This window comes from Pteronotus mesoamericanus, unplaced genomic scaffold (genome assembly GCF_021234165.1).
Source record: "Pteronotus mesoamericanus isolate MK-2021 breed Mesoamerican mustached bat unplaced genomic scaffold, CSHL_Meso_final scaffold_31, whole genome shotgun sequence".
In the NCBI taxonomy this organism is placed as follows: domain Eukaryota; kingdom Metazoa; phylum Chordata; class Mammalia; order Chiroptera; family Mormoopidae; genus Pteronotus; species Pteronotus mesoamericanus.
In genome coordinates this window covers 18,028,793-18,038,559 of record NW_026555312.1, presented here as the reverse complement: position 1 = coordinate 18,038,559, position 9,767 = coordinate 18,028,793, and the positions used below count along the sequence as shown (strand labels likewise).

At 37.2% G+C, this 9,767-nt stretch overlaps 1 pseudogene; it reads left to right on the top strand.

Annotated features, from left to right (window-relative positions):
* Positions 1 to 1,376: 1,376 nt before the first annotated feature.
* On the top strand, positions 1,377 to 2,537 carry LOC129085781 (eukaryotic translation initiation factor 3 subunit H-like; annotated as a pseudogene).
* Positions 2,538 to 9,767: the final 7,230 nt, after the last annotated feature.

Sequence of the window (9,767 nt, the reverse complement as noted above, 5' to 3'; positions counted from 1 at the left end):
CTACCATGTTGTTAAGTTATTTCCACCAGTTTTATTCAGTTATACTCCTTTAAGCATTTGAGTCAGGACTAAAATAGCCTTTACTCAAGGGATGATGTAGCCACTCTATTAAGTCATGATTCCTCTGAGGACTCTAACAAATACCTATTGTATGATGAGGTCGCTACATTATGCCTGGTGAAAATGCATATTATTCCCACCCTTATGCAAGCTCCAGGAATCACTTGCTTACTCTTTTCTAGTGGTTCTTTTCTTGGCTTCATGGGGTTTGACCCACCCATGTGTAGAGCAGAACCCAGCAAGTTCTTTGACTCAAGTCAAAAGCTTTGCAGATCTTTGGAGTTCTTTGTGTGTGCAGTTCCTTCTTTGGCGTTCTGATTCACAAATTCTAGTCACCTCACCCTTCTGAAACGTTGATCTCTATCTTCCGCCAAGTATGACCAGCTGGCTCTCTTTGGGTTTCCTCTCCCTTTACTGGGGTTGCACACAACACTTCAGCTTGTATAATATTGGTTAAAATTTAGTCATGTGAAAACACCTAGTACAAGAAAAGTTGGGAAATATAGTTTTTCTTCTGGATGGCCCTGGATCAGCTAAAACTCAAGAGCTCTATTATTGAGAACAAGAGAAAAAAAGATGTTAACAAATTAACAGCAATGTTTGACCAAAAAAAAGTCTTCTATCCCTCCCAAGTGAAAAATAAGTGGCATTTTACCTTTTTAAAAATATTTATAATGTTCCTTTTCCCAAAAGTTTATTTTCAGTAATAGATTATTAAGGATGACCTCTAACTCAGATAAAGCCATTGTATTTCATTTTGAATATCCTTGAGGTTTACTGCCCTAAGAATATGAAAGAATTCAAGATTCCATTAAGTCAGAAATAAATTGTTATAGTAATATAGTTAAAGTTAAAAGGAATTTACATAAATGTATCATAAGAGTCAAAGAAATGCAAAATCTAGTCAAGCTAGGTAGGAGCTGAAGGCTTCTCTGAGCTCAGATATTCATGTAATAACTGGCTAGGAGACCATTACCTTCTTAAGCTTTAAATCCTACGACATAGTAGTAGACAAAATGATTCATTCAAAAATGTTCACAACTTCATTCACAATAACCAAAGGCTGGAAATGGTCTAGAATCCACCCATCCACAGATGGATGGATAAACTGTAGTACATGTATACAATAGCATATGCATGCTCAGGAATGCAAAGAAACAATTGACATGTACAATAACAAGGATTCCCTTCAAAACATTAGTTGAATAAAAGATGATGTCTACAAAATAGTACATGCTGGATGATTCCATAAATATAAGCTCCTAGAAGCGCAAAACAAATATATGATTTAAAAAAAAAAAAATCCCGCTGGAAAGATGGCGTTCCGCAAGGAAGGCACCATCTCGGGCACCATGTCCACTAGCTCCACCACCCGTGCAGCAGGAAAAGGCAAAGGCAGGTCCGGAGATTCGGCCGTGAAGCAAGTACAGATCGATGGCTTGGTGGTATTAAAAATAATCAAACATTATCAAGAGAAAGGACAAGGAACTGAGGTGGTTCGAAGAGTGCTTTTGGGCCTGGTTGTAGAAGATTGGCTTGAAGTTACCAACTGCTTTCAAAGCTTTCCCCCAGCACACAGAAGATGATGCCGAGTTTGACGAAGTTCAGTGTCAGATGGAAATGATACGCAGCCTTCGCCATGTCAACACTGACCATCTCCACGTGGGCTGGTACTAGTTCACATACTATGGCTCGTTCATCACCCGGGCGCTCCCAGCCTCCCAGTTCAGTTACCAGCATGCCATTGAAGAGTCTGTCGTTCTCACTTACGATCCCATAAAAACCGCCCAAGGGTCGTTGTCACTGAAGGCATACATACTGACTCCTAAACTGATGGGAATTTGTAAAGAGAAGGATTTTTCTCCTGAAGCATTGAAAAAAGGAAATATCACCTTTGAGCGCATGTTTGAAGAAGTGCTGATTGTAATTAAAAATTCACATCTCATCAATGTCCTAATATGGGAGCTTGAGAAGAAGTCAGCTGTAGCAGATAAACATGAATTGCTCAGTCTTGCTAGCAGCAATCATCTGGGAAAGACACTGCAACTGCTGATGGACAGAGTGGACGAAATGAACCAGGATATACTTAAGTACAACATGTACATGAGGGGCATGAGTAAGCAGCAGCAGCAGAAGCGCCAGTCTCAGCAGTGCCGCCAAGCAGGAAAGTATGCAGCGCCACAAGTCGGGGTAGAGGGGAGCCCCAGCTTCCTGAGGAGGGTCTGTCCAAACTCTTCAGACCGCTCCGGACCCCCACTAGGTTGGAGTCTCTGCTCATCGCAGGCCAAATTAATACTTACTGCCAGAATATCGAGGAATTCACCGCCCAAAACCTAGGCAAACTCTTCATTGCCCAGGCTCTGCAGGAGTACACCACCTACAAAAAGGAAGTGTCCAGAAAAGGAGTTAACATGGACTCTCAGGATCACATTGGGGCCACTCTTGGAAGTCTTGGAAGAAATATATTTGCATATTGAAGTCTTTCTAGCCGATAATAAAATATGTATATTAAAAAAAAAAGACAGACCAGTGGTTTTCTCTATGGGTAGGAGCAGGGATGGGGAACAGGCATTTGGAAACTTTCATAGGAGATATTCTATATCTTAATAACTATTTTGGTTAAACAAGTATAATCATTTGTCAAAACACTGTGATTAAAATTTGTGCATTTGATTGATTGTAAATTTTATATCAAAAGAAAAAATTGTGTACCAATGTTGAATTCCAATTAATGTCACACCTGCTAAAGTAGTTAGGGGAAGCCCACTGATGTCTACAATTAATCTTAAAATGCATACAAGAATGGATAGATTGATTCATAGAGCGATGGCCAAAGGATAAATATGTAATAAAACAAGTGTAATAAAAATGTTCATTGTAGAATCAACTAGGCTATCTTGTAGAGTACATATGTCTGTATTTAATAAGGAAGCTATTCCAGGACTTTTATGAGAAGTGTAACTATATCTAAGCTCAAAATCACTGCTACTCAATGTTATTAAGAGTTCAAGAAGATAAATAATATTTATTGAGAGTTGCTTAATGTATATGCAGTCCATCCTGTCCTCTAAGCAACTTATACATTCTTTAGGATTAAACCAGACCATCAGAAGAGTGAACTCAATTCTTCTTGCCTTTCCCATTTAGCATGATAGAACTTTTTTAAAAAGATACATCTCTCTCTCTCTCTCTTTCTCGGCATCAACCTGCTGTATGTGAACTGTGATAAAAATATCTATGAAATTTGGTGTTGTATATACTTTCTTGATCTAACCTAGGACCCCGTCCACTGTACTGTCACACAGGGTCCTCTTGCTGAGGACCCATGAAGGGAATTTTGGAGACATAGTACTAGGGAAAGCTGTGTCTTGATCTTTTAAGTAGTTCATGAATTGTGTAAATAATCATATCACTTCCCTTTGCTGGTAGAAAGTTCAGAATTATGTCTATTGTCTTCTAAAAACTGTCAGTCTTGGTGGCCTCCCTATTGGAGACTGACCTCTCCTTTTATTTTTTAAAATTGTGGCCAAATTGGGATATAACATTATATATATTTCAGGTGTACATTATAATTTGATATTTGTATGCAATACACAGTGATCACCACTGTAAGTCTAGTTACCCGTCACCATACCCTCAATTCCCTGCGCCCACCTCACTCTCTACACAACCCCGTTTTCCTCTGGTAACCACCAATCGGCTCTCTGTATCTGTGAGTTTGTTTTCATTTTCTTTTGTTTGTTCTTTTTTTTAGCTTATACTTTATTTTACTTTCTTGATGCTTATTTTTAACTCACTAGATCACTTTATTTTTATCTTGTTGTGTTTTGATGTCTTAATAGGCATAAACAATTACATACTCTGTAAAGTTCTCTAAATCACTTTTAGAACAAGTAACAGAATTCAACAAATAGCTCCTAACTGTAGAGTTCATCAGCAAAAGAAAAATTTTTAAATGAAAGAGAAGCAATGTAGACAAGATTAAGAAAGAGGGCCTGAAATGATGGTGATAGTGAATGAAGAAACCTATAAAAATGTGCTGATTTGGATTTTAACCACTTCTTAAAGTGATGTATTGAAAATAAACTAGGAAGATGCATTGTTTTGAATTGTTTTCTGGAAACAGTTTGGACACTAGATGGTTGAGGGAACAGGGAATATGGAGTAATTCTATAAACTTCTCTTCTTTGACATAATAACCACTTTTCACTGTTCTGTGCACATTTCATGTTTCAAAATGTCAACAGAAATGCCAACTTATATTTTCTGGCATCTGAGCAACAGGAAACCTTTAGTTTATAAGTTATATCTCTTGTTAGATTTAAATTAATCCCACATTTGCTCTGGGAGGTCAAAACCAAGTTACAGTGATGAGTTGTCAGCCCATAATCCTTTGCTTCTGTCCTCACCCTTTTTGTGCAGGAAAAATCTTGTAGTAGTTTTTGCTCTTTAAATTCTCAGCTATGTTTTAATGTGTTCTAAAGCAACTGAACATCAGTGGACAGTCTAGGTATTTGGTCACGGAGTAAAACTCACGCATTGCACACTCTTTGCTAAACAGACTTTACTGTGGAGAATCATGCCCTTTCCCAATCAGTCTATGTTCTTACAGATGGTCTGGAGTCTTCTCTCAGCTCCAGCAATGGGATCTCATTGGGCTTTAGGCTAATAAGCAAATCCTAAGCCCTGGCCATATTGGTTGGTTCATATTGCACAGTCAATAATACATTTTGGCAAGCCTACTGGGAAAGATAGAAGGCCAAACTGCCTCTCTCCTCCACTAGAACTGAATGGTACGAGGATTCAACACTTGTAGCTGCTTTGACCATCTGGAAAACACTTAGATCTACTGAGAGAGACATGTTGCCTGGATTAGGGCTAACTCAAAGGAGAGAGAACCATGGGAGGGAGCAAAGTGACTTTCTTAAAGCCTGAGTCTGATAATGCTTAAAGGTAACCTGGCCTATTAGTCTTCCAGCTAATTGAGTCAATACATTTATTTTTATTTAAATCAGTTTTGAATAGGTGTTTTGTCAATTGTGTATTGTCTGAAAATATCTTAAATTGCGTTTAATTTTGCCTTTCTGCCTGACATTTGCAAATAAAATAGAACCTTTGTTTTCTGTTTCTCTATCTCTTCTAGTCAATTTACATATACCACATTTATTTGTGTTATTTCTTTTGTTCTTATATCCTGTACCCTTTAAGTATTTGAACTATATATGATATTTCCCCCATTCTACCTAACTCTTCCTTGACAGTGAGCTTCAGGCAGTTATTTGAAGGCTACTATGCGCCTGTTTGCTGAAAACAAAAGAAAGCATTCTGAAATGCTTTTTACATTTCTTAAACTGCTCCTACGAGGTCTTCAGCAAATCTGCCAAGTGGGGAACCATTCCAACTGCCTCAGGTCTAGAACTTCCAGTTTAGTATTCGCAAAGTATGGATCAGGATCCATTGGCATCAAAATTCCTGGGGTACATGTTACAAAAGCAGACTACTGGACTTCCTTCCAGCCTTGGAATCCTAAACTCCAGGAGCCTCAGCTGGAAATGTCAGTGTTAATCAACTCCCCAGTGATTCATATGCATAGTAAAACTTGAGAACTCCTACCCTAGATTTATTCTGTCACCAGTGACAACAGGAATATTATCTATGTAATAGTTTCCTATCACTATAAAAAGTCTGTTCTCTTAATTTATGAGTACTGTGGCTGCTTTTAAATATAAAAGTTATGTAAGTAATTACAGTAATGGGAGGATTTTAACTGGTTGGATTGAATGGGATACAGAGAAAACTAAAGGCATTTCAAGAATATTTTATGCCTAATCATTCATATTGAATGTCTTTCATTATCTAAATCAGTTGTTCTTCATTTTGACTTCATGGCAGCCTTGCAAAATGCTGCAGCATAGGCCACATTCCAGAATAATGAATTCAGAGTCTCTGAGAGTGGAACCCAGACATTAGCATTGGGCCTATGGATGGTCCATGGATATGAGTTGACTAGACAAAGAACACAGAGATTATGTTTAAGACTGTAGGAGCAAAGTCAGTTATTAAGAAGACAGTAGATATGCAAATAACATAAAAGAGGGGAAAAGAAATCCATTGAACTGCAGATCCAGATCCAGATCTAGGTCCTTTACTGTGATCCCCACCATCATCTCCATAATGTCTCTTTCCTCCTAGATACCTTTTCAAGTACCATTTTTCTGAGACTCCTGAGGCGGATTTCATAGCTAATTAATAATCCTAATTTCCCAAGATCATAATCACACCAGAAATAGATTATATATTTTTTAAAAGATGTTCTTTATTTATTTTTACAGAGTGGGGAAGGGCAGGAGAAAGAGAGGGAGAGAAACATTGATGTGAGAGAGAAACATTAATAGGTTGCCTCTCCTATGCGCCTCAGCCAGACCAAGCCTGCAACCCAGGCATGTGCCCTGACAAGGAATCGAACAGGAGACCTTTTTCTTTGTGGGATGATGCCCAACCAAATGAGCCATGATGGTCTGGGCTAGGTTTTATATTTTTTATGAATTACTGTACTCTCATTCAATTATGTTCATATCACAGAAATACCTACATTTTAAATTTTACTACACTCACTCTTGCAGACAAAAATCAGAGGAAAAGAGCCAACTTTCCCTGAATCCACTGTGGAAGGCCAAGGATGTTAGATAAAATTCCTGTGAAAGACCTAATGGCCTAATGAGCTCAACAATGTAAAACTATGTGGGCAAAGATATGGCACAGAATGCACAAGTAGTTCCTTTTTCTTGGTGTCAGAATGTCACAGCATTACAGCTGAGCTGTGGCTCGATTAATTGATTCAGAATGATTCCTGTTGAGCAATTGTCTTCTCTAAAGGCATGCCAATGCAATCTGCTAGCAACTGTCACTTTATATCATGTATAAATTATGCTGTATAATGGGTTCAGGTGCTCATATAAATTGACTGTCATAAAATCCTTGTGTGTGGTAATTCAGGGAAATCATCTCATTCAAATGATGAAAACAAAGGAGCAGAGTTGTGACAAGAGAATGAAGGTGATAACCTCCGTACTGCTGACAAGAAAAACAATGTCTAAAAGCTGCTACTAATTTATTGTTCACTAAGCTCAGTAATTAGCACCTCCCCCCCTCAATATTCTTGAGCTCAGCAATGATGTTATAAAAGACAAGATAGAAAACTCTCAGATACTGTTGGTGTGAATTGATTACAACCAATTGTCAATGTGTATCAAAATATGTATCAAGATGTACTATTATGTACACCTTTGACACAGTAATTTCCATGTCTAAGGATTTACCCCAAGTTGATAATAATACCACAAGTGCAAAAAACTATATGCATAAGAGCCTTCACTATAGCATTGTTTAGATTAGTAAAAATTATGGGACAGCATAAATGTTTATAGCAAAGGATTGTGGATAAGACATATGTGTAATAATATTATTAAAATGTTAAAAATGATGTCTATAAATGTATTAATTTATAAATAAATAAAAGTTTATAAAACAGTGTAACTATTTATGAAACAATTGTGGAAAACTACATGCATATATCTCCACGGATATATGAAATAGAGAACTATCTGGAAAAATGTTCCTTGAAATTTTAATAATAGTTTTCTCAATGGCAGAATCTAGAATGATTTTTACTTTAGTGTACTTTTCCATCTGGATTGAATTTTTACAACAAAAATTCAGCAGTTTTACAAAAACAGTAATGTCATTTAAAAGAAAAGAATATGGTAGGAGGCTATATGTGAGTAAAAATTAGGCCAAGGAATTTGAAAGGCTTCTTATGATTACACCGTCATTCAGAGATGATGATAATGATGATGATGGGTGAATTGCATAATAATCATGTATGATAACAAAAACATTAATTTCCTATTTATTGAGAATAGCAATATGCGCTCAGCACCATTAGAAACAATAGTCATAAGTGGACTTGAAACTGAAATTAAATAAACAATCACAAAAGCACTTGCAAGCAGATCATACTGGGGAGATTAAGGCCATTTTTGTGGGGGAAATAACACATGACATCTGAGAACTTCAAAGTTAGAGTACTGAGCAGGATTTATACAATTGTGGAGAGTTTACCTTGGCCTGGGGAAAGCTTTCTGGAGGAAGTGAATGTAAGAGGTGAATTTAAAAGTGAGGCAGACAGTTTGCTGGAGAGGAAGTCAAATAATATATTTCACAGAGCCCAAAGGAAGGAAAAAGAATATTTTTGCCTCAGGATTCCCAAAGAATAAATGTGAAATGTGTCTCTATTCTGTGGTTACTACCAAAGTCTTCGGCCAAGCTCTGTCAGGCAAGCAGTCATACTTCCCTCAAGATGCTTTGGCAGGTTCTTTGTGTAGAAACCTCTGTGGAAGGAGATCACCCTTAAAAAGATCACATAAAATAATACTTTTGGAAGCTCATGTTATCTTTTTTCAGACCACAAAGATATCACTGAATGCACAATGTAAGTACTATAGGAATGTTTTGCATTAAAGTGTAACAGTTTTAACAGAGAAGCTCTATCTGTATCAACTTGAATGGTGTTGTTTCAATGTGTCAAGCAGTTCTCCCCAAAATAATTCCCATACAGTTCTCAGCTCAAAACTGACATCTCTTTAAATACTCATTTCTTTTTGTTGATGTCATTGCATCACTGGACAAGGGTCCACAAAATAGCTCTTTATCAACCAATAATGACTTATCATAGGTTTCATTACCAAAAATAAAATATCCAAGGACTAAGGTATAATAAAGACTATTTCATGGAATTGGATGATAACGGCCCATCCTTCGGGTGCTATTTAGTACATGTGTAATGCAAGTTTTTCCAAAAGCTGAAAATAGACAAATTAGCAACTCATAACCAGGTATGTTTATCAGTTTATACATTTTTATCTGGGACATTAATATAGTTGTGATTGTTTATTTTCTACCTTCCCCTCCAGCTAATAAGTTTCCTGAGGATTAGATCATTTCTGTTTTGCTCACCCCTATACTCCCAGCAGCACCTGGTCCAATGCTTGGTACAAAGTAATTGTTCAATAATATTTAATGACTTAGAGTAGAATGAATAGGATCCTGGCCAAAGACCAAATACTCAAGGAGTGGGAGAGTGGGGAGACAGAATTTGATAGAAAGAGGAACCCCAAAGTATGATAACCTACTTTACAGTTTTGTCTAGTGTTGAACTACTCAATAGAAATAGATATCATCCTGATCTTTTAAAGATTGTGGTCACTTTCTCTTCCTGTATTACTTTTAGTTTTTCTTGCTATACAACTTTGAAATGGCAATTATCCTTCTCCTACAAAAAGCCCAATGAATTAAGTCTACAGAGTAGAATTCTATCTGTTTAAGGTTAAAGATATTATGAGTCTATACAGCAATGCTGGTTCTTACCCTTCCTTTTAGATTTGTATTTTCTATTTATAATTTTTTAACAAATATTCCTCTTCCTTTCTTTTCTAACTTTTTATGTCCAAGTTTTATTACAGTATATATTTAAAAGTTTTTTCTGAGTGCAGGTGGGCACACTTGCACTGAGTGACCAGCGAGGGTTGGCGAGTATGTGTGTGACCTGCGCAGGCTGGCGAATGCTTGCACCGTCCTGCAAGGCCTCCCACAGATTGGCACCAATATGGTCTGCGAGGGATTGCACAGAGCAGCAAGGACGGCGTAAA